Here is a 23,753-nt window from a genome sequence, read left to right on the forward strand (position 1 = left end):
ATGGACTTTGCGGATGCCCGGTTAACCGTTGGAGTACCAAACGACCTCCGAATGGAACGAAACTTGACCGGTAGGCTCCGGGTGGTATATTAAGACCACTTGACAAGCCTCGGTCCATTCCGAGAAAGTTTGACACACGCACACGAAAGAAAACTAGAGGGGTGCACCGGAGGAGATAGGAGCGCCGGATTGGAAAACGGACAACGGGGAAAATGCTCGGATGCATGAGACGAACACGTATGCGAATGCAATGCACCTGATGACATGATATGAAAATGCATGACATGACAAAATACAAAACGAAAGACAAAACCCGACAACGGAGGGAAAAACATATCACATAGCCGGAAACGGCAAGAGTCGGAGTTACAAATATGGCAAGTTACATGCGGGGTGTTACAAGTTTCAAGAAGCAAGGGCCATGCGCGGCGACCACCGCCCACCTGGTGCTGCTCCCCATCCAGGCGAGGATGGTGAGCTGCGTGTCTGCATCGACATCCCAGGGCTCAACGGGGCCGCATCTTAGGAGCGCTTCTGGCCTTCGCGCGTTGGGAGGTGCGAGGGTCCACCTCACTGCTATGTTCACATGTCGTTTGGCTTTCCAAGCGTGGCAGCGGCCTTCCAGTGCAACTTACGGAACATCCTGGCGGCTCAGGAGGCCAGGCATCACGTGGTTCTGGCGGAGATGGAGACGGTCCTCAAGGAACCACCTGAGCCCCTAGAGCCTCCCGAGGCTCAGGGTCTTGGTGGCTCATGAGGAGCGACCCCTTCACCACGCATCTTCAGCTACCCCAACACTCCTTCGACAACGGAACCAGGTGACGTTTTTCCAAGTTTATTTAGCTGGGAGCGCCCCTCGGGCTGCATCATTCCCAGGTCGCATGGGCCTGTCCCCGCGGCATGTATCCTTTTGCATCTTTAGCTTACCCTACAGGGGGCGCCCCTCGGGCTGCATCATCCCCAAGCCGCTCGGGTCTGTCCCGGTGGCATGTATCATTCTCGAACCTATCCAAGCTAGTTCGCTCCCCATGCATGAGTTATTTATAGTCATCCCCTACTTGGTTATCACCCACCACGGGAGCCGCGCGCCGATCGTCTCTCTTCAAGATCCTTCGCATAAGAACACTAGGCATGACGCCTGTGCTCGGGTCCGTCGCTACAGCATCGATAAACCCAACGGCTGAGCTCTGTCTGGCGGGCCGACCCCGTTCACGTCACCTCCTAGGGTCGTTGGTGCTTGGCCTTCACATGCGATAGCCTCAGAAGATTCGCTCGGCGCAGGTTGCCTAACCATCTCGCAGGACCACCACAGTCATCAAGAACCAAGACCAGGCGTAACCCGCCTCGAGGTAGGGCCTCGTGAGTCCCGCGCTAGCTCACGAGTGCCCAGACACACCTCGTCCAGCCCTGCCATGGAAGCCACGTGTCAGGGCAGGTTTGTACACGCCCCGGGGGCTTCACTCAGAGGGAGCCCTCACCCAAGCACCAGTGGAAGCACCATACTCCGCACTGGCAGTCGACACGGCCGAGGAGCGGCGATGCCCATGCAAGTGCGGAAGCACTATGCTCCGCGCTGGTGATAAACAACTGAAGGCAGCCCCATGGCCGTATCAACCTCAGGGAGCCTCCGAGCTCAATGTCTAGCCTCATCGCAACACCTCCCCTCGGGAGAGTCGCGCGAGGGGGCTGGGCACGGGGGCTGCGCTCAGGTCATGCCCAAGCGTACACCACCATGCCAGGTCCCTCAGACCTGGTCGCCGCGCGCCCCTCCCGAACGGAGCCTCGGCGAGGGAAAAGGTATGAAGGTCATTTGACCGTCAAGGGGGACTCCTGAGCATCGCGACTCAGGAGCCTAACTAGCCACGTAGCCCCTTGGTCTCGTCCTGGTGATCCGGACGACCCAACGGCGGCTGAGGTATGCGCGGGGTCGGGCCCTGCCGACGTAGAACACTAGGCCTACTCCTGCATCTCCTTTCTGTAAGTTGTTTGCGTGTCAAGGGCGACTCCTGAGCATCGCGACTTAGGAGCCTAACTGGCCACGTAGCCCCTCACCCTTTGGTCTCATCCTGGTGATCTGGACGATGCAATGGCGGCTGAGGTATGCGAGGGGTCGGGCCCTGCCGATGTAGAACATGAAGCAAAGAGGAAGGAAATTGCAAAATCTCAAACAAATATTACAAGACATATTGTTCTCCTAGTACCAAACACAAGTTTAAACGCCTCCACGAGGCATGGTGCATATTGCAGAAGCCAAAAAGGAAAGGAGCCGCCAGCAAGCCACCTCGTCATCCCTGGATGCCACCGTCACATGCAAGGGATGCCTCTTCCACAGCGGCGTTGCCCTCACCTGCACCGCCCACCGGAGTTGCAGGTTCAGCAGCATCGCTAGTTGAGGGCGCAGGATCGAAGGCGCGTTACTTGTTCAGCAAAGCCACCACCAGGCCCTTCACGGCTTCGGCGGCAGCTGCGCAGCGCTCATCATCCACAGGCTCCAGCAGCTCGTCGAGGTTGGCGGCGGGATCACGAAGATGGAGGTGGCTGAAGACGCGCATCAGCGCTGCCGAGGAAAGAGTGTGGGCTTCTCCCTCCACCAAGGGGTCGATACCGCCCACGACTTCCTCAAGCGTTGCGACCAGATGAGGAAGCAGCTAGGTGGGGCCCTCGTCGTCTGTAGCCAGCGGCTCGTCCAAGCCCTTGTCGTAGAGTGCCCGCAGCGCCATGCGGGACCTCTCCTCGAGGGACTTGAAGGCCGTGCGGTCCTCAGCCAGGACCTTCGCCTTGGCTTCCAGCTCATCCTTCTCTACCTTCATCTTTTGCTCCAGCTCCTCTAGCCGGCTGCGCTCCCCAGCCTGCGCCTTCGTCAACTGCTCCATCTTGGCGTCACGACCCCTGACGGCTTCCTCTCGGGCCTTCATCTTCTGCTCCATTGCCTTGCGTCCTCGAGCTTCGTCCGCGCGAACACTGTGCATGGTCTTCAGCTCGGCCTCCAACGACCGACAGCGATCCTAGGCGGCCTCGGCTTAGGCGACTGCCTGCTTGTCCTCCTCGGAGGACGCCGCAGCCTGGCTCAGCGCCGCTTGGATGGACACATCGGAGTGGCGCCAGCCAGAGATCAGCTCCAGGTGCCCGACCACCAGACGACGGTCGGTGCCTTGAAGATCCTCCCGTAGCAGGGTCAGCGCAGAAAGAGCGCGCTCCAGGACGTCGGCGGAAGAGGAAGGATCCGGCGTCAGCAGTACGGCGGGAGAAGGAGGAGGCAACATCGTCACCATGGCCTGGGAGGTTGGGACCTCCTGAGCTTTGGGGACCCCAACAACCGAGCCGGACGTCGGCATCTTCGGAGCGAGCGGGGCTACGGGGGCTGCCTCGTCCGGAGGACACTCCCCAAGTCTCGCGAGGATGATCGGGCCGGGGAAGCGCGAGCACCATCACTGCCCTTCCCCACGGAGGAGGGTGCGGCCACCGCAGGTGATTTGGTCCCAAGCAGTACCACCGCTTCCTCCTTCCTCTTCTTCGCCGCGGGCGTTGGCCTAATTGCACAATGGAGAAGCACCGAGAATCAGCAGCAGAGAGCAAGAACATGGCAGGACAAAAATACTTACTGGTCCACCGCGGCGTAGTCCCTCCGCTTCCTGAGCTTGAAACCCGAGAGCCTCGCAGCCTGAGGCGCAGGCACGAGGGCTCTAGGCGCAGAACAGGGGGTAGCAGGTAGGCCGGAAGCAACTCCAAGCAGCGTCAGAACAGGGGCATCGTCTCGGGAGATCAGCGCCGACCTTCCCCTCATCGGAACCTCGACCGGTGACCTCCTCCAGGGACTGACCTTGGACCTCGAGGAGCCCCCGGCTGCGTGCAGCTCCCCCCTTCCAAGGGGGACATCGGCCTCGTCATCATCATCAGGCAGGGTGCGGAGGATGTCAGCCTTGCGCAAAGGGGAGGTCTCCCCCGCCCCTTCGCGGGTCGCCACCGAGTCGAGCTCCTCCTCCTCCTCTTCTTCCTACTCTTCCTCCCCGCGAGACTCACTGGAGGACACGTCCACCAGAGTCGTCATCACCGGGACATTTGAGGGCGCAGGCGGCACAAGCCCACGCCCGTCGAAGATGGGCTTGGCGGCGGCAGCCTCCGCCCCATATGAGCGGCGGAACAAGGGAACGAAGGAGTACGACGGGTACCCTTGGTCGTCCCCACCCAAGGAGCGGAGGGCCGAGCGTAGGCGGAGGTCGTCCCCTTCGTCTCCAAGCTTCCACAAGGGGCGCGGGCGCACCTGAAGGGGAGCCACGTGCTGCGTCATGAACTCTTTGATGGTCATGGCCCTCGTCAGCTTCGCCGCCCTTGAGTCACCAGGCCTCAGGTCGGCGGTCATCCACTCCAACACCTGCGCCCGCCCGGGGGTCAGCAAGCTTCGCGCAAAGCCACCCCTCTTGGGACACAGGCATCTCCGTCGGCAGCACCAGCCGGGTCTGGTAACCCTTGGCGTCCATCAAGACCCACTTGCTCCTAAAACCCTCGGCCTTCTTCCCGGCCTTCGAGATGACGTTGGTCTTGTTGGCCGCGACGAAGCCAACACACCCAGAGCAGTGGCCCTCCTTGATCCGGAGGAAGAAGAAGTGGCGCAGCAGCGCCATGGACGGCATCACTCCAACGTACGCCTCGCAGTAAAAGGCGAAGATCGTCAGGAGGAGGATAGAGTTGGGATGAAGATGGAGGGCATGGATCTTGTAGTGGCTGAGGACAGAGTAGAAGAAGTCGGAGAAAGGGGGAACCAACCCAGCGACGATGCTGCTCATGAAGAAGGGGTAGAAAGTGTTGCCTGGGGCCTCCGGCTCGGCGGAGCCAACCCGGAGCGCAGTCTTCCTCTTCTCATCACCCTCCACCATCATCAGGAGCACGGCGGCAAGGTTCTTCTCCGAAACGCTCAGCATATCAAGCGCCGGCTCGTACCATGATGCTGAGGGAGCGGGCCGAGCTTTATTGGGTGCCATTGGCGGCAGGCTTGAAGGAGGATCTGGGTGGATCTGGAGTCTCTGGAAGCGAGGAGTGAGAAAGGGGATCTAGAGCAAGACGAAGGAAAGCAATGAAGGCAAATGCGGCCCGCGCCAATCTTTTGTGAGTCGGGCAGTTTCCAAGGCAGTGTGGGGAAGAAGAGATGCCCACGTCCCATCGATCGCCACGTGTCAACCGAGGCCGCAGGCTGTTGGAGCCCACGGTGCTCCGCACTTTCCCCTTGGCTTTGCCTCGAAGCCAAGTCCGAGCGCGCCTTGGGCCCGGGGGCTACTGTCGGCATCCTGGGAATGGGGGTCCCCAGACTTGCCTGCCTGTGGCCCATGGCGTGGCTCCACGAGCGGCCCTGTACAGCCTATCTTCATCAGCGAATGCTCAAGACCCTCGCGATGGGCCAAGCCTCGCGAGGCAGACGACGCAAGACCTCCTCGGGGGCGGCCTCACTAGGCTGGCTCGCGAGGAGCGGGGAGATCAAGGCAAGGGGAACCTCGCGAGGTCCTTGTGACGCAAGCCATGACGACCAAGGCCAGGCGGGCGCCAGCGCGTGCAGTGTACTCGTTTCCTCTTTGGTGCTAAAGAGGCAAGCGTAGGCGATGAGTCAATGGTCCTCACGAGGCTGGTCCTGCCAACGGTCCTCACGAGGTCGGTCGCGCCACTCCTAGCGGGGGCCATGGTCGTCCCAGCGTCCTCCACCTCGGCCTCCTCCTCGGCCGTAGCCTCGGTCGTTGCGCTCGGGGCGTCGACCGAAGTGCCCATCGCGGATGGCCCTGAGCTCCTGACAGTCACTCGTGTTATGGCTGTGTACGTTGTGGAAGGCGTAGAACGGGCGGTTGGCCTTGGATGATTTGGGGTGGTCGCGGCCGCGCTTCGTCTCTGGCTCCACCGCGAGCAGGGAGCCCCCTTGCGCTTCACGTCCTTGATCTTGGCCTTCTTGTCTTCCTAGTCCGTAGCTGGGAGCTCGAGGAGGGAGAGGCGCCCCTCCTCAGCCCTCGCGCACTTGGTTGCCATGTTGAACATCTCCAGGGCCGTGCATAGTTCCTCGTGAATGGCGAGCTCCTCCTTCATCTTGACGTCGCGGACACCATCGGAGAGCGCAGAGATGATGGCCTCGTCCGTCACCTTGGGGATCTTGAGGCGGGCGTTGTTGAAGCGCTGGATGTACTTCTGCAGAGTTTCCCCCGGCTGCTGCTTGATGCGCCGGAGGTCGCCTGCGGCCAGCGGGCGGTTGCGAGGGCCCTAGAAGTTGGCGACAAAACGCTCGCGCATCTCACCCCAGGAGGAGATCGATCCAGCGGGTAGGTTCAGGAGCCACGAGCACGCGCCATCCTTGAGGGCCATGGGGAACCAATTTGCCCTGACCTTCTCCTCGCCGTTGGCCGCCTTGATGCTGAGCTCGCAGAGCTGCAAGAACTCCGCGGGCTCGGGGGTGCCGTCGTAGCGTGGAGGCAGGTCTGGCTTGAACTTGCCGGGCCAGACGACGCTGCGCAGTTCGGGAGTGAGGGCATGGCAGCCTGCTGTGGTCACCGGAGCCCGTCGCGGGGGCGGAGCCTGATCTTGATTTCCACGCGCCGCCGCAGCAGGCGGCGCGCGGTCTTGACGCAGTGGTGCTGGGAGCACAGGAGCGTTTTCTTGCGGCCGAGGGACTTCTTGGCAGCTTCCTTATTCGTGCACAGGCGCCCGGCGTGGCAGGCCATGCCGTGGGACGGCGCGTCTTGGTGCGAGGGCAGCGTCTTGATGCGGAGGTGGTGGAGGCGCTCCATGGGCGACATCGCCCACTGCTGGAGGTGGTCGTGGTAGTGAGAGGGATGGTGCAGGGGAGCCCCCAGCGGTGCTGACGAGCTCGGTGATGCGGTCGAGCCAGTCGTCGTAGAGGTCGTCGACCGGGCGGTAACACAGGAGCTCGCGTCCCATGAGCAGCGCGGCCTGAGCGTCCGTGGGAGCGCGACGGGCGTGGGACGACGAGCCAGCCAGAGTCAGCTACGGGGTGGCAGTGCGTCAGTCCTGCCGCACGGAGGGGTGCAGCGATGAAGCTTGCTGCTCATTCCCAGCCGGGCCGATGGCAGCGTTGGCAGCAGGTGATGGAGAACGGCGGGGAGGTCCGCCAACGGAAGACGTCTAAGCGACGCGGGCGGCGAGGGCAGCTCGGCGCTCAGCATGGGCTCAGCGAGCGTCAGCCATGGATCCGACGGAGCAACGGAGTGCGGATCAATGGAAGAAAGGCTTCAGCGCACCCCTACCTGGTGCGCCAAATGTTGGATTCTGGGTTCCGGCAAACCCTCGAGGTTCGAACACCGGGGTGCGCACGAATATCTCTCTCTCTCTCCCAAGTTCACTCTCGCAACGATCTCAAGGCCTAGACCGCCGAACCCAAGGAACAAGAGACACGAGAGATTATACTGGTTCGGGCCACTTTTGTGGTGTAATACCATACTCCAATGTGGTGTGGTGGATTGCCTTGTAGGCCGAGGATGAACAGTACAAGGGATGAACGGCTTCCTGAGGAGGGGTGTTCTTGAGCTCGGTGACCTTGTGTGTGTGAGGATGGATTGAATGATCCGTCCAAGTTGAGATCCCCCTCCCACGGTGGTGGCTAGTCCTATTTATAGAGGCCCGTGTCCTCTTCCCAAATATTAGGCGCGAAGGGATCCCACAACGGCCAATTTTGAAGGGAGACAACTAGTACAAGCTATCCTGACAAAAGGTGGTCTTCGCCTGCCAAAGGCTCTGGTGGTGACGCCGTCGTGGGCTCCGCGATGACCTCTATCATCTCGTCCTGCTAGTCTTGGTCTTGTTGCACCGATATGGAAACCTTTGCCTGACGCTTCGGGACTCCTCGCCTGAGCTTGCACCTTTAGCACCAAAGAGGCAGCGGGTACTCTGCGCCCACTGGCGCCCGCCAGGCCTTTGTCGTCATGGCTCACGTCACGCACTCCTCGCGAGGTGCCCCTTGCATAGATATCTCTGCTCCTCGGGAGCCAGCCTAGCGAGGCCGCCCCAGGGGAGGTCTTGGTGTCGTCTCCCTCATGGGGCTTGGCCCCTCGCGAGGGTCTTGAGTGGTTGTCGATGAAGATGGGCCGTACCAGGCTGCCAGTGGAGCCACGCCCTGGGCCGCAGGTAGGCAAGTCTGGGTACCCCCGTTCCAAGGACGCCGGCAGCACCCCCTCCACTCGCCGACGGGTATAGCCGCAGCAACGATGCTCGGTCCGGGGTGAATCGCCGCCCTTCGGCCGCCCCCACCACGAGAGCGACCAAGGCGCGCGCCCCCCTGGACGGGTCGACCAAGTTGTCACGCCCGACAGAGCCGTTGGCCCTCAGGCGCCTTCGCCGCGCTACCCTGCCATCCAGGTGGCCGCCCCCGCAGCACCGGGGCCGCGGTGCTGCCGTCGCTGGCACCGTCAGAAGCCGAGCGACGGTGCGATCGACTTCATCATCACCCATGCCAAGCACGACCTCGGAGGCCAGGGCGCGGGCTCAGATACTGCTGAGATTTCCGCCAGCAGCCGAGCAGATGGACGAATGGCGAGCCACCATCCAAAGTCTGCTCGGTTTTGCCGAAGCTGGGGGCTCGCAGTGAGCTAGCCCGCCACAGCCTCCCCAGGCGACGACGACGGCTCGTGAGCTAGCCATACGGGAGGGGCCACCCCCATGGTGCAATCCCCGCCACGGCAGCCAGCGCGAGCACGTCCAGGCCGACGGCGAGCCCCGGAGGATAGGCGGAGGGGACACACGCGCGTCGTTACTGAGCAACATCGTGACGACCCGCGCCGGACCAATGGGTGCGACGGCCCTGACGTCGACGAACCCGCGCTAAGTACTGGCGGGTGCCTACCTTTCGATGTTGGTGCCCTGCCTTTACTCGTGAGTTGCGCAAGTCCGTTGGCCGTCTGTTCACACGTTCAAGCCGGAGATACCTGAGACATACGATAGGAGGGTGAACCCGGCAGAGTTTCTGAGCATCTACACCATCACTGTTCAGGCTGCCGGGGGGAAGACATGAGAAGGTGTTTGCCAATTACTTCCCTTTGGCTCTCAAGTCCAATGTGAGGTCTTGGCTGATGCACCTATCGGAGAACTCCATTTTGTCATGGGCTGGCCTATGCCATGAGTTCATTGGCGCCTTCACTGGTGGCCATTAAGAGCCAGGCTGACCCAGCGACCTGCAGCTTCTCTAGCAGAAGGAAGGAGAAACCCTCCGTAAGTATTTACAGAGATTCAGCAAAGTTCATAGAAACATCCCAATATCAATCTGGCAGTTGTGATAGCTGCCTTCCTGTCCAATGTGCGCAACCGCCGGATTCGTTCCAAGTTGAACGTGCGGTTTCCCAAAGTTGTGAAGGAACTCTACACCTTAGTGGATAAGTGTGCTCGGATGGAGGAGGGAAGGAAGTTTCCCGGAGAGGAAGATTGCACCAACATCGATTAAGAGGATGATGATGAATCAACCAGTCAGAAGTAGAACAAGAAGTGCAGCACGAAGCAGAAGGACAAGGCAGTGATGACTACTGAAGGACCAGGTAGACTTAGTACCGGTAAGAAGGTCAAGGTGAGGCCCTCAGCAAGGAAGTTGCCGTGTGCGCTGACTGTCGGGATGCCGCGGCTGCCGAGAAGGCTGGGAAAGGTGATGGGCCGTACTGCAAGATTCATCAGACCAAAGGCCATGACCTCCAAGGGTGTTATCAGGTTGAGCAGCTCGTTAAGAGACAGAGAGCAGAGTATGAGAAGCGTGACAAGGAAAAAGGTCAGAATGTTGCTGGCGGTAAGGGCCAAGGCGGTGAAGTAAATCGCCCCGGCAAACCCTTCTGGAACCAAGGAAAGCCCGCCAGAGGTCGAGAGAAGGAAGTATGTGATGATGAGAGTGATGGAGGTGATGAAGAGGAGACCAGTGAGTAGGAGTTTCAGAAGGCCACTGACTCCCTGTGCATTGGCGGGGGTGTAGCTCTGCACACTTCTCGCTGCCAGCTTAAGCGGTGGGCATGAGAAGTCAATGCCGTGGAGCCAGCGCTAGAGGCCCGAGAGCCGCTCAAATGGTCCCGCACGCCCATCATATTTGATGAAGAGGATCATCCTAACCATACCACTTCGGTAGGATGTTTGCCATTCTTGGTCTCTCCAACAATTCGCAACCTCAAGGTCACAAAAATGTTCATGGATGGCGGGGCTGGGTTAAATCTGACTTCCCCTACAGTTATCAGAAGAAGAGCTGGATGTTACCGGCACATTTCAAGGAGTCAACCCCTGCAGGTGTCATCCTAAGGGAAAGATCACATTGCCGGTGACGTTTGGGGGAGAACTAAACTACCGGACTGAGAAGATTGTGTTTGATGTGGTTGACCTCCTCCTGCCGTACAATGGGAATCTTGGACGCCTAGCCCTGGCTAAATTCATGGCGGCATCCCATTATGCCTACAACACCTTGAAGATGCCTGGGCCTTTGGGGGTCATTACCATCCCATCAGATGAGAAGGATCCAATCATTTGCGTGGACAAGATGTACCGGGACGCAGTTGCGGTAGAGGCAGCGGCAGCAGGGGTTCCCACCAAGGAGGACAGAGGAAAGAAGAAGGGTTGTAGGGACTCCGGCAAAGAGTCTGGGAAGCGTGCCCCCACCGATTGCATGACACCCGTTGACGACATGCCGGAGTGTTCCAACAGCAAGAAATCCAAGGTCACTGCACCCCAAGTGAAGAAGGTCCCGGCAGGGCGGGCTGGCATTGATGGTACTTTCATTATCAGCGCCACCCTCGATGACAAATAGGAAAGCGCGCTTGTTGCGTTCTTGTGGGCGAATATTGATGTGTTTGCCTGGCAACCATCTAATATCCCCGGTGTTCCCAGGGAGGTTATCGAGCACCACCTTGCTGTCTGCCCACACGCCCGACCTATCAAGTAGAAAGTCTGGAAGCAGGCCTTGGAGAGGCAACAGTTCATTGCAGAGGAGATCAAGAAGCTTGAAGCAGCTGGGTGTGTCAGAGAGGTGCTGCACCCCACGTGGTTGGCAAATCCAGTGGTAGTCCAGAAGGCTAATGGGAAGTGGAGGCTTTGCATAGATTTCACATATCTTAACAAAACTTGCCCGAAGGACCCTTTCCCCTTGCCGCGTATCGATCAGATTCTGGATTCCACTTCAGGTTCTGATTTTCTCTCCTTTCTGGATGCATAATCTGGGTATCATTAGATCTTCATGTCCAAGGAAGATGAAGAGAATACGTCGTTCATCACCCCATGTGGTACGTACTGTTTTGTCCGCATGCCGTTTGGATTTAAAGAGTGTCGGGTCCACTTTTGCAAGGGCAGTCCAGATTGGTTTTGAGCCACAGCTGCACAAAAACATAGAAGCTTATATGGATGATATTGTGGTCAAGACCAAGGATAGGGCCACCCCTATTCAGGATTTGGAGGAAACATTTGCTAATCTGTGCAAGATCAACTTGAAGCTCAACCCGGAGAAGTGTGTGTTTGGCATTCCCTCCGGCAAGCAGCTTGGGTTCTTTGTGTCCCTGCAGGAGATCGAAGCCAACCCCGACAAGATCGAAGTTATTGAGCAGATCCAAGGACCAAGGACAGTCAAGGATGTGAGGCGTCTAACAGGGTGTGTTGCCGCGCTAAGCAGATTCATCTCCAAGTCTACCGAGCGCGCCCTGCCATTCTTCAAAATCTTTAAGAAGGCAGGGCCCATGAAGTGGACTCCAGAAGCAGATGCAGCTTTGCATGAGTTAAAGACCTACTTGTCCTCTGTGCCAACCCTGGTTGCTCACAAACCACAGGAGCCATTGTTGCTATACTTAGCGGCAAGCAACCAAGTGGTTAGTGCGGCCTTGGTGGCACAGCGAAAAGTGTATGAAGCAGAGAGTGAGCAAGGACTGGCAGAGTCAGGAAGGATCAAGACAACAATGAGCACGACAACGAGAGCAACACCAAGGACATGGCAAGGAAGAAAGTGGTGCAGTGCCCAGTTTACTTCGTCAGCTCCCTGTTATAGGGGGCTAGATCGAGGTACTCTGGCGTGCAAAAGTTGATCGTTGGTCTCATCAAGGCCTCAAGAAAACTGCGCCACTACTTCCAAACCCATGAGATCACGGTTGTCACTTGCTTCCTGTTGCAAAGGATACTCCGAAACCCTGAGGCTACCGACAGAATAGTGGAGTGGGCTTTGGAGTTATCCAGCTTTGGTTTGAAGTTTGAGAGCACATCAACTATCCAGAGCAGGGCATTGGCAGAGTTTATTGCAGAATGGACGCCAACCCCTGCTGAGGAAGTACCAGAGATAGTTATCCCCGCAAGGAATCACCCCAAGAATGGATTTTGTATTTCGATGGTGCCTTTTCTCTGCAAGGTGCAGGAGCTGGAGTGCTTCTTGTCGCCCCCTCCGGGTTGCACTTGAAGTACGTCGTCCATATGCACTTTGCCCGATAAGGGGCGACCAACAATACAACAGACTATGAAGGGCTCCTTGCTGGGTTCAGGATTGCAGTAGAATTGGGAATTAAGAAGCTGATCATTCGAGGAGATTCACAGCTTGTGGTGAGACAAGTCAACAAGGATTACCAAATTCCATTGATGGAGGCATACATAAGGAAGTGAGGAGATTGGAGGAACGCTTTGACGGATTTCAAATAGAGCACGTACCCCGTGCGAAAAACAGCATAGCTGATCATTTGTCAAAGTGTGCTGCGCAGAAGCTTCCTGTGGAACCAGGTACTTTTGTTCTCCATCTCACTCATGCCTCCGTGTCCCCAGCAACAATGACCCGAAAAAGGAGAAAGTTGGACACCGGTAAGCCTCTCCGGGTAGAGCCATCTATTCTGGCAGAGACCCTACCGGAAACAACTCCTCGCAGCCTACCGTACCGCACTCGCCAGCCGGGCCCATGGATCCCACGAATGAGGCATGTGCTCCCACAGCAGAGGAGGTGCCGCTAGTCCTCCTTGTCGAGCCTCAGGCTCCAACTTGGGCAAGGCACATTGTCGACTTCCTCCAAACCGGAGAGCTTCCCGGCAACCAAGATGAAGCTGAAAGAGTAGCCCGGAGGGCAAGTATGTATCAGTTTCTCGATGACACTCTATACAGAAGGAGGCCCAACGATGTGAAATTGATGTGCGTCTGCTGGGAAGAAGGAAAGGAGCTGCTAGCAGAGATACACAAAGGCATGTGCGGCTCCCACATTGGATCAAGGGCATTAGTTGGGAAAGCATTCGGGAAAGGATTCTATTGGCCCACAACCCTCCAAGATGCAGTCGAGCTAGTCACCAAGTGTGAAGCCAGTCAGTTCCATTCCAAGAAAATGCACCTTCCTGCCCAAGCCCTTCAGACAATCCCTATATCATGGCCATTTTCGGTCTGGGGGCTCGATATCCTTGGGCCCTTCCCCCGAGCGATCGGGGGCTTTGAACTCTTGTTCGTTGCCATCGACAAGTTTACAAAGTGTTCGGAAGTGACTGCCATGAGAAGGTGGCTGCTCAGTCAAGTATAAAGTTCTTGAAAGAATTTGTGTGTCATTTTTGAGTTCCGGCAAGGATCATTACCGACAACAGCACCCAGTTCATGAGTCGCGCCTTCATGCAATATGTTCATGCCCTCGGATGCAAGATCTCATTTGCCTCAGTGGAACACCCTCGGAGCAATGGCCAAGATGAGAGGGCGAACGTTGAAGTGCTGCGGGGACTCAAGAAAAGAACCTTTGATACGTTGTAGAAGCATGGCAGGCGGTGGACCGAGGAGCTGCTGGTAGAGCTCTGGTCCCTTAGAACGACACAACACCGAGCTACGGGGCAGACTCCCTTCTCCCTAGTATACGGGGCAGAAGCAGTTATCCCCACAGAACTCATTTACGGGTCGCCTCGAGTGCTTGCCTACGACGAAGTAGCGCAAGATCAGCACCGGCGTGACGACGCTCTGCTACTCGAGGAGAATCGTCTCCGAGCTGCTACGCGTGTTGCAGGCTACCAGCAAGCCCTGCGTCGCTATCATAGCCATAGGGCTCATGCCCGGTGTTTTGAGGAAGGCGACCTTGTCCTTAGGTGCGTTTAGTCCGCCAAGGGTACAAACAAGATGACACCAAAGTGGGAAGGCCCTTACCGGGTAGTACGAGTCACCAGAACTGGAGCAGTCGGTCTGGAGATCGGAGATGGCATTCAATTGCAAAACTCATGGAATATTGAGCATCTCTGCAAGTTCTACCCGTAAGGCGCCCGACGGCCACCCTTTTGTACAGGCCTTGCCTCAGCTGCATGTAACCCCTTGTACAAAACCAGGGCAATGACCCTGTGCAAGAGAAAATAAATGAAGCGCTGTGGGTCCCCCGACCAAGTTGCATGCATGCATGAGCATTCCAAGAGCATTGCGTAGGCATTTCATAAGCATTTGCATATGCATATAGATAGGATCGCATCCTGCATTCATTCCCATCTACATGAAGTTGCAGGTTCTTGCCGTGAACTTGGCTTCGACAAGGAGTTGGGAAGATGGCCCGGCTGCGATCCCCAGCAAGCCAAACAGATAAGTTCTACCTCTTGTCCATTAGTGTTCTGTAAGATATAACTTGTACAAGAGAAAACCTCGCCGCTCTTTTGAGACTTAGGTGCTCCCACCCTTGACTCGAACATTGCTTCGGTCATGATGGTCGTAGTGGCCTTTGGTAAAAAGGAGTTGGCGGGGGGCTGCTCCCTTTGTATTTTGACCGGTAGACGCAATTCTCCGGCAAGCAAAAGGGTACCGGCAGGGTGGCCTGCCGGGGAAAACTTGTTTATTTACACCAAAGAGGCATCCCACCTCTGCATGGAAATATACATGCACGGGTTCGCGGCAAAGCTCATCTTTTTCGTTAAAATGCTGATACAAGTACAAGCATTACAGAACACAAACATGGACTCGAGAGATTATATTATTTGAATTAAAATTTGGCAAGTGCCTACAAGTTTAAGATTGAAAAAATATAAGTGCCCCGTAATGCCCTTTCTTGTCCCTCTCCTCCTAGGCACGATCGTCGAAGGCGAGGAGGGAAAAAGGAGCGCCTGTGCAGTAGCCCAGCCCGCCCCCCTCGGGCTCCAGGAGAGGTAGCCCGGCGGGAGCAGGAGTACCGAGGAACGCGGCGATGGAGAGCACGGCAGAGGCAACCCGTCGACCACCGCCACCAGGGCCAGCAGGATGCGCCAGGGCTAACGCAGCTGCAGCCCAAGTGGAAGACTGCCGGGGTCCAGCTGGAACACTACTGGAGGAGCCCAGGAGCACCATCCCCACCTCTGCATCCAACTCCCTGGAAAATCACATTGACGGGAAGGAGATGCAGATGAAGATGGTGCGGATGACGATTAGTCGGAGTCAGAGTCGTCGCCTCCCGCCCAGTGCCATTGTCATTGCCGTCACTATCCTCCTCGTTGCTTTCGCTCGAGGAGGAGCTTTCGTCGCCGGATGAGCTCTTTGCGTAGCACCCTAAACAACCTCCCGAGCGCCCGAAGATCTTGACGGAGAGCAGGCCACTCTCCATTAATTCAACTGGAGAACGTGCCCCTCCGAGAAGCCATGGGCACGAGCAAAGTTCTTCCAACCACGACGGAGGTACATCACGTGAGGGGCGGGGAAGTCAACGTCGACCCACATGTTGCCGTTCCCACAGCCCCTCATGTGCAACCTCAGAGCGCGTGGTTGTTCGAGCTCCATCTCTCGCGCAAAGGGAGTTGGGAGGCGAAGATGACCACAAAGGGGCTTGTACAGCCTTGTGATGAACTCTCGAGATTGGTCCCGACGTGGCCTTCCATAGGGGGAGGAGTAGTCGGAGGGGGCGCAGCCAAGGCGCCGCCCCACCCTCCTCCTCCTCGAGCACCACATCGACCTCGACCTCATCCCCTTCCTCCTCCTCTCATGGTGGGCTCTGCCGCCACAAGATCCGCAAGGACAGGGATGCGCTGTCGAGTAGAAGCCCTCGTCACCACCGTTGGGACACCACTGCGCCCTCGCCCTCTGGCCATGACTAGACGGGAAGGGTTGCAGAGAAGAAGAAGAAGTGTGTGCGGAGAGGCACTGCCCCTCCCCCTTTTTATAGGAGGGCGATGCAAGGGGCTGGCTCCTCATACAGGAAATGGCCGCCCCGCTCCTCCAATGCGGCCTCTCTACACCCATTGTGGCTCTAATAACCAAGGCCGACCCTCTGCTCCAACCATCGATGCCTAGTTTTCGACCATGGCACTCCTCCCCGTGCCCTCCGCATCCACCACCTACCATGCCCAATGCATGCGAAAGACGTGGCGGGTGCGTGCGGAACGGGAGACAAGTGGGACGGCAGTTTCCGCCTCGTGATCGTAGGGCGAAGAGAATCCGCAGGCCAAGATCAAAGTTCTTCCACAACATTGCACACGACGCGCGGGGAAACCGAAAACTGGCCCGTCATGAAAACCAGAAACTGGCCAGGACCAAAGATTGATGAAGAAGCAATGAAGACCTCAAGAGGCCAGCCTCTTCAGCACCCCCGCCTGTGCACTTATTAGGCCCTACCCCGATGATGCTCGGCAGCGTGTTTGGGGCAGGCCCGGGGGCTTCTGTCGGTGTAACAAACCCTGGGTCTGTTGCCCAGACTATGCATAGGCACGGGGACAAGATCAAGCCACCAGCCCAAGTTAGAGTACAAGAGACCAAGAGCTATGAAGAACCAACATGCAGATCAAGAGGACCGAAGTCGAGCAAGAAAAGCAAGACACCATCAGGAGAAAATCCTCCCTTGCCGGGCAGGCGAACTCGACAAGGACGGGGCCACCCTTGGAAGAAGGCGTCCGAGGCGTCCCAGCACAGCCTGCCAGGGCTCACGGAGACAAAATCACCTCACCTACTACTCCGTCACGACCCACATCATCAATTAGTGCGGTGCCAAGCCGCAAAGTGACTTAGTGGCAGCCATTCACCACATGGAAGCTTTTCTCTATAGAAGACACCTACAGACGACACCCGTCATGCGATGTGTCAAGCGAGCAGGTGTGGAGCTGGCAAGACAACCCGGCAAGGCTTGCCGAGCAACCAACAATGTTACGTTGAGCGATGCATTTAATGCGCATTGTCAGCCTGCAGAGTTAGGCATGATAGCACTACTTTCTATCTTATCAGTGCGTAATGACTACTTTGCCATTGTGGTGACCCCTTAACCTATAAAAGGTGGCCCATGGCAACTGTAGAAAGGGTTAGAAGGTTGGAAAACTCACACCCCCATAAGCGTGTGGTCATTTCCGCCCCTGCCGGGCAAGTGTACCACGTTCCACCGTCAATCCACCAAAGCAGGAGTAGGATTTTATGCCTCGCGGTGGCCCGAACCTGGGTAAAACTGCCTATGTGATCTCTGTCGTGCTGCCCCACGCTCACCTGCTCTTTGTGCAATGCGACCTCCCCCTGCCGATCCAGCAAGGGGCCCTCTAGTCCCATAGGTGGTCGTGGTTTCCCGTGACGGATGGGTGACTGACCGGGAAGTTGCTCCCGGGTTCGCACGAGTGAGGACAAAGTGCGAAGAAATGACTAGTGTTGATCTGCTGGGCCACTCTAGATGCCTCCAGGAGTGACGACCACCAGCGTGTGTGTCCGGGGCGTTACAAGTTGGTATCAGAGCCGACCTTTGCAGTTACACGAATGTTTGCGGATAGGTGCGCAGTCATGTTGTTCATGACGTTTGTGACCCGTCGTGGCACACGGCATGGCACATGTACCAGACTGGATGCACAGATGTATGTGCCAAGAGGGAACGTTCATGTGGCCCGACGAGGATGTCGGTTCCTCTTAGTGGGGTGTATGTGATAGCCTGGCTTGTTAGGGATGATAGACTACTCATATCAATAAGGAATTCCTTCTTTTCTGTAAGCCCATTTGGACAGAACTCCAAAGTTAAGCGTGCTCAACTTGGAGTAATTTTATGAACTCAAACAATGTCTTGCGTAGCATGGTGGATTTCGTATTTATATGTTGCAAGGCGTTGATGACATTGGCAGCTCCATTCATGTAGATAGTCTGGTGGCTCAAGGTGATGACGAATGATTAGAGAACCATTCGATGTATTGTGCATGATGAAGTATTATGGAGGACACAAACCTTCTGAACATTTTGTGCAGTTCCACTGAAATCAAGCTGAGCATCCCCGTCTGCATAAATACAGAGAAAGTATGATGAATATAATAGTGGTACTAGTTGATTAAACATACATTGATAACTATAACCATCTTCATTATCTTAATAGGAAAAGATAGCAATACAATATCTTCAATTAAACATTTATTCAAAACAATACAGCAATATAAGTAGCGCAACATAACAAAGCACAATCATGTGGATGAAGGCCGATACTGACCTTGCTTGCTAAAACTACGTCTGCCACTGACTTGGTCATACCTTTCCTGCTGGAGTGAATTTTGCACTCCACGTGTTGTTGATTTTCCCATGCTCTCTTCAGACTAGTCATGTCACCAGCGTCTACTAATACTCTGTAAAGCTTCTCGATCTTTCCTTGTGTAATGTAGTGCAAACAGTGACTGCTTCTTTCTGCAAAGTGGAAAGACCAACTTCGGTGTGCTCATCGCGGGGCAGCTCATGGCTTTAATTTTAGTGAGGGGCAACACAAACGGCACCACGTCGGGGCCCATAACTGACGCAAGGCATGGTAGTCAGTCGTGGCCTATTCCCCCACCTCAGGCGGCCTCGGAGGGAGGCTGCAGAATGGGTTCGCCATTGGTAAAGGCGGATATGACCTCCCTAGGCACTGCCCGTCTGACGCATGGGAGAGCTCCTTGTCCCCATACATGCTTCCTTAATGTGCGGTTGCTCCTGATCTTCAGGCCGTCGGGGACGATCATGCTCTCTGTGGGATTATCCGGAGTGCACGTCGCCTGATTTGGCTGTCGTGATGGAGGCTTCGGGCGATAGTGGTACAGAAGGTGGCGGCAACCCACGACGCATCAAGAATGGGGGCGACTATTCCAACGAGTCGTGTTTGCCGGTGACTCTTTCGCCTCCATCTAGGCTTCCGGTAGCGTCACCATCCGCAACTGCCCTCCGGTTCTTCCTCCTAGCTGGGAAACGACGCCATCCTGATCCCGGGGAGGCGCCGAATCCCAGCCAGACCTTCCCTCCGCCTTCTTCATCTCTCCCTATAGTTTCGAAGGAGAGGAAAAAGTGAAGGCATCATGAGCACTTATCTTTTTTTCAATCTTAAATATGTAGGCATTTGCCAAATTTTAGTTCAAATTATGTAATCTCTTGAACCCATGTTTGTGTCCTGTAATGTCTGTACTTGTTTGTTCAACATATTAATGAAAAGATAAACCTTGTCAGGGACTCATGCATGTAATGTGTCCATGCAGAGGTGGGATGCTTCTATACTTTTAAGTAAAGAAGTTTCCCCCGGTAGGCTATCCTGCCGGTACCCTCAGTTTTGTTGCCGTGGAGCTAGGCTTACCGAGCACAAATCATGAAGAGGGACCAGCCCCCCGCCAGTCCTTTTCCATCAAAGGCCACTGCGACCATGCTGACTGAAGCAACATTTGTCGGGGATATACCCCGCGGTGTAGCCCGCCGGATGTCGGAGTAAATGACCACGGGTAGCCTAACCGACTCCCCCTGGTTCTTCAAAAATTATCGGGCCGATCATGCCTTCGAGCACCCAAAGCACAGGGCCGCCTTCCCCTGGCCGGCTATCTCATAGGCTGACTACTAGAAGGCGACCCGGCCCTAAAGACCCTCCCGAAGAGAGCTACAAGATGGCCGACTCCAAGAAGCCGGCCACAAGAGAACCGACTCCCAGAAGCCGGCCACAAGAAGATTGGCTCCCGGCAAGCGGCCAAGATCGCACCCTCAAGGGCTGCACCCACATAACGGTGATGAGACGGGGCGTGGCTACAGTACATCCTGCCTCCCCCGAATCCCGGAGCACGCGTGGCCACAGTGCGCCGTACGGGTCGGCCATCCCCTGTCCGGCGCGGCACTGTTGCCATGTTGACCATGACGCCAACCACGACGGGCTGTCAGTACGGCCCGCGGGCAGCGGGCCCCTTCAGCTAGAGAGATGCTGGAAGACGGCCAAGCCTCCCCCAGTCGGTCTGGGGCGTAGCCGGCTCCCGATAGCCGGCTACCTCCCACCCTCGAAGTATGTGCATCATTAAGGAGACAAGACGAGGTAAGGCTACAGTGAGAGCCCGCCAGGCGGCGGCACTGTAGCCATGCTTACCTCAACAAAGCCCTCGTCATCAGGGGCGAGGCTACAGTAACCAGCCACCGACAAGACCCCCAGGCGGTGGGGCCGGCCTGTCGGCCAAGAGGCCGGCAGCCGGCCGGACCCACCAGTCGGCGGGCCCCAGCGGCTGGCGGAGAAGGCGGCGAATACAGACACTGACGGCTAGGACCCATGTCCAGCTAGATTACCATTGTACCCCCGGGGGGGTAGGCTTATATAAACCCCCCGGGGCACCCATGCAAAGGGTTGGACTCTTAGAGTTTTAGACACTACATAGAAAGAAGAGGAGAGCTAGCCTTGCCCTTCTTCTTCCTCTAGCCAAACAGCTCAAGGAGCCTCTTGTAGCCACTTGTGTTGATCTAGTGATCATGCGGAGACCCCGCAGAGCAGGACTAGGGGTGTTATCTCCATGGAGAGCCCCGAACCTGGGTAAGATTCGCCGGCGTGCATGTCTTCGCCTTATCCCGTTTCCAGGCACCGGCGATGTCTTACTGGCTCCCACAATGATAAGCCACCCGTTGGCATATGTCGCACCTACCACCTGACATTTGGCGCCCACCGTGGGGCCAGGTGCACCGTCGTCCGGACACCTGTTCTGGACGGGAACCCTTTTCCTTCCCAGCGAGCGTAGCCAGCCCGACACGCCCGATGGCACTTGCCCCGACGCACTGCAGGGCGTCGAGGACGCCTGCGCGGTGAGCTCCCTCGCCGATCTTCTTGGCGAGGCTCGCATCTCCGATAAGCCTGCGTCCGACGCGGCCACAGACTGCCTCGAGAGCCGCCTCGTCAGCCTCCTCGACCAGCTTCACGTCTCCAGCGAGCTTGCTGCGGACTTGGCGTCGGTCGGCTCGACTGACCCGATGCTTGTCGACTCCGACACGGCATCGCTTGACGCCTTCCCCACCAATGTAGTGATCATCGACGACCCTCTTCCTCGAGCCGACAGTGGCAGCAGCGCCATCACCGAGGTGCTGGTCATCTGCCACGGTGCCGCCTCAGGCGAGAACGCCCACGACGCCCTACAAGCGGCGTTACACGACTTGTCCGCCCCCATCTCGGCCGACGCCGACGCCGAGACACTGGAGGCACGCCGCCTCGCCCTCATCGCGGAGGGCCAGAAGATAGCATCCATGAGACGCCTCACTGAGGCTCACCAGCGCGAAGTCGACCGCGCCGCCTTTGGTACGCCGCCCCCTGGCGGGCCGAACCGAGCCGACATCATCAAGAAGCGCGGCGCGGCCATCGCCAGCATGTTGGGAGCAGACCGCCCAGTCTACGCCACGCCACTCGAGAACCTGCGTGCCGCTCAAGCGGCCGTAGATGAGCTGAACGGGCTGGGGGCCGACGAGCTCCGCTACATGACTAGACACATCCAGCAGCTAATCGACACGGCCGCAGAGCGGCATGAAGCCAGCGCCCGCGCTGAAAGTCCTCCCCCATGCCGAGAGCACAACACGACATCCCGGACGCCGACTGCAGACGGCGCCCGCGCGAGAAAAGACAAGGAGCCGGCTGCTAGCCGCAGTCGGCCTCGACTCACCATCGAGAGCGACGCAGAAGGCCGCCCCCGAGCTATGGAACAACGAGGCGATCCGCCTCCTCCCCCGGCTCGTGGGGAGAGATATCCCACCCCGCCGCCTGTTACGCATCCGACTCTCGGTGGCCAACTAGGCCACCGCGAAGGAGTCGGCGAGAATGACGGCCGCCACCGGATCGACCGCCTAGCGCGATCCCTGGCGCTAGAAGAAGAAGATGATGTCGGCCCGCCTTGCTTTGGCCCCCGCATCCGCGACGAGCCCTTCCCCAAAGGGTTCTCACTCCCAAGAGACACGCCAAAATAAAACGGCTCCGTGAAGCCGAAAGATTGGTTGATCGACTACTCCACCGCAGTCCACATAGCGAACGGCTACAAGCGCATTGCCGTGAAGTACGTCCCGCTCATGCTTCAAGGCACGGCACGCACTTGGCTGAACAGCCTCAAGCCCTACAGCATCAACCGCTGGCTAGACTTCACGGAAGTCTTGATCCACAATTTCACCAGCACATACAAGCGGCCTCCCAAGCCCAGCCAGCTCTCCTTGTGTGTCCAAGGGACCAGCGAATCAACACGCGACTACCTCACGCATTGGGCCGAGATCCGCAACTCCTGCGAAGGGGTGCATGAGGTTCAAGCCATAGAGTACTTCATCGCCGGGTGCCTAGAGGGCACCCTCCTCAAGCACCGGCTCCTCTGCGACGAGCCGACTACCCTCGACGAGCTGCTAATCATAGAAGACAAGTACACCACGGTCGACTCCTCAATGAAGACTGAGCTTCAAGTGGATGCCTCTGGAAAGGTGCTCGCTCTGGCTCCCAAGACGTCGGCTGGCGACTCCAGTCGACGCCCTTACCAGAACGACAACAAGCGCAAGGCCCCTATGCCACCTTCCACCAGTCGGCAAGTAGCCACAGTCGAAGACGAACAACCTGAAGAGTGGCCCATGCCCAAGAAGCAGAAGGGCGGCAGGCCGGCTTAGCAGCCGGCTTTCTCCTACGAGCAAACCCTTAATGCCCTCTGCAAGTTCCACAGCGGCGCGAATGCGTCCAACCACACGACTCGGAAGTGTCATTGGCTCACGCGGATCTCCAAAGGCGAGGGGCTGGTCCTGCCTCCACCTGCTGGCCAGCCGCCTCCAACCCCTCAGCAGCCGGCTATTCGACCAGCAGTCGGAGCCATTCAAGACAAGTTCCCGCATGAGCACGCCGCCTACGTCGACTTTACAAGCCAAACTGAAGACAGGTGCAGTCGGCGCCGACAACACCTAGAAGTCAACGCGGTCGCCTCTAACAACCCAGAGTTTATGCATTGGTCTGAGAAGCCTATCAGCTGGAGCCGGGCCGATCACCCAGAGGTGATGCCGTCTCCCAGCTCTTATGCACTGGTATTGGACGCCACCCTCGCGACAGAAAGGCGAGCTGCCAGTTTCTCCCGTGTACTGATTGACGGTGGGAGCAGCATCAACATACTGTACCGCGACACCATGGAGAAGATGAACATCAAGACGAAGCAACTCATGCCAAGCCGGACTGTGTTCCATGGAATCGTACCCGGCCTGTCCTGCTCACCAATCGGCAAGATCAAGATGGATGTTCTCTTCGGAGACAAGGATCACTTCCGCCGAGAGGCAGTCTGGTTTGAAGTGGTGGATCTAGAGAGCCCTTACCACGCGTTGCTTGGCCAACCTGCCCTGGCCATGTTCATGGCTGTGCCCCACTACGCCTACCTCAAGATGAAGATGCCGAGATTGAAGGGGATCATCACCATAGCCGAAGACTACAAGAAATCCTCCGAGTGTGCTGCAGCCAGCAGTCGGCTGGCCGTGTCCCTCGTGATTGCCAAAGAAAAAAGATACTGGACCGAGTCATGGCCATGGCCGGCAAGCAGCTGGCCCTGTCCCCTGACCCCAAGGAATATGATGCTCAAGGCTCCTTCCATGCCGGCCAAGGAAACAAAGAAGATACCTCTTGACCCGGAGAACCCGGAGAGGTTTGCCGTCATTGGAGCAAACCTGGATAGCAAATA

Source organism: Aegilops tauschii, chromosome 5 (genome assembly GCF_002575655.3).
Source record: "Aegilops tauschii subsp. strangulata cultivar AL8/78 chromosome 5, Aet v6.0, whole genome shotgun sequence".
In the NCBI taxonomy this organism is placed as follows: domain Eukaryota; kingdom Viridiplantae; phylum Streptophyta; class Magnoliopsida; order Poales; family Poaceae; genus Aegilops; species Aegilops tauschii.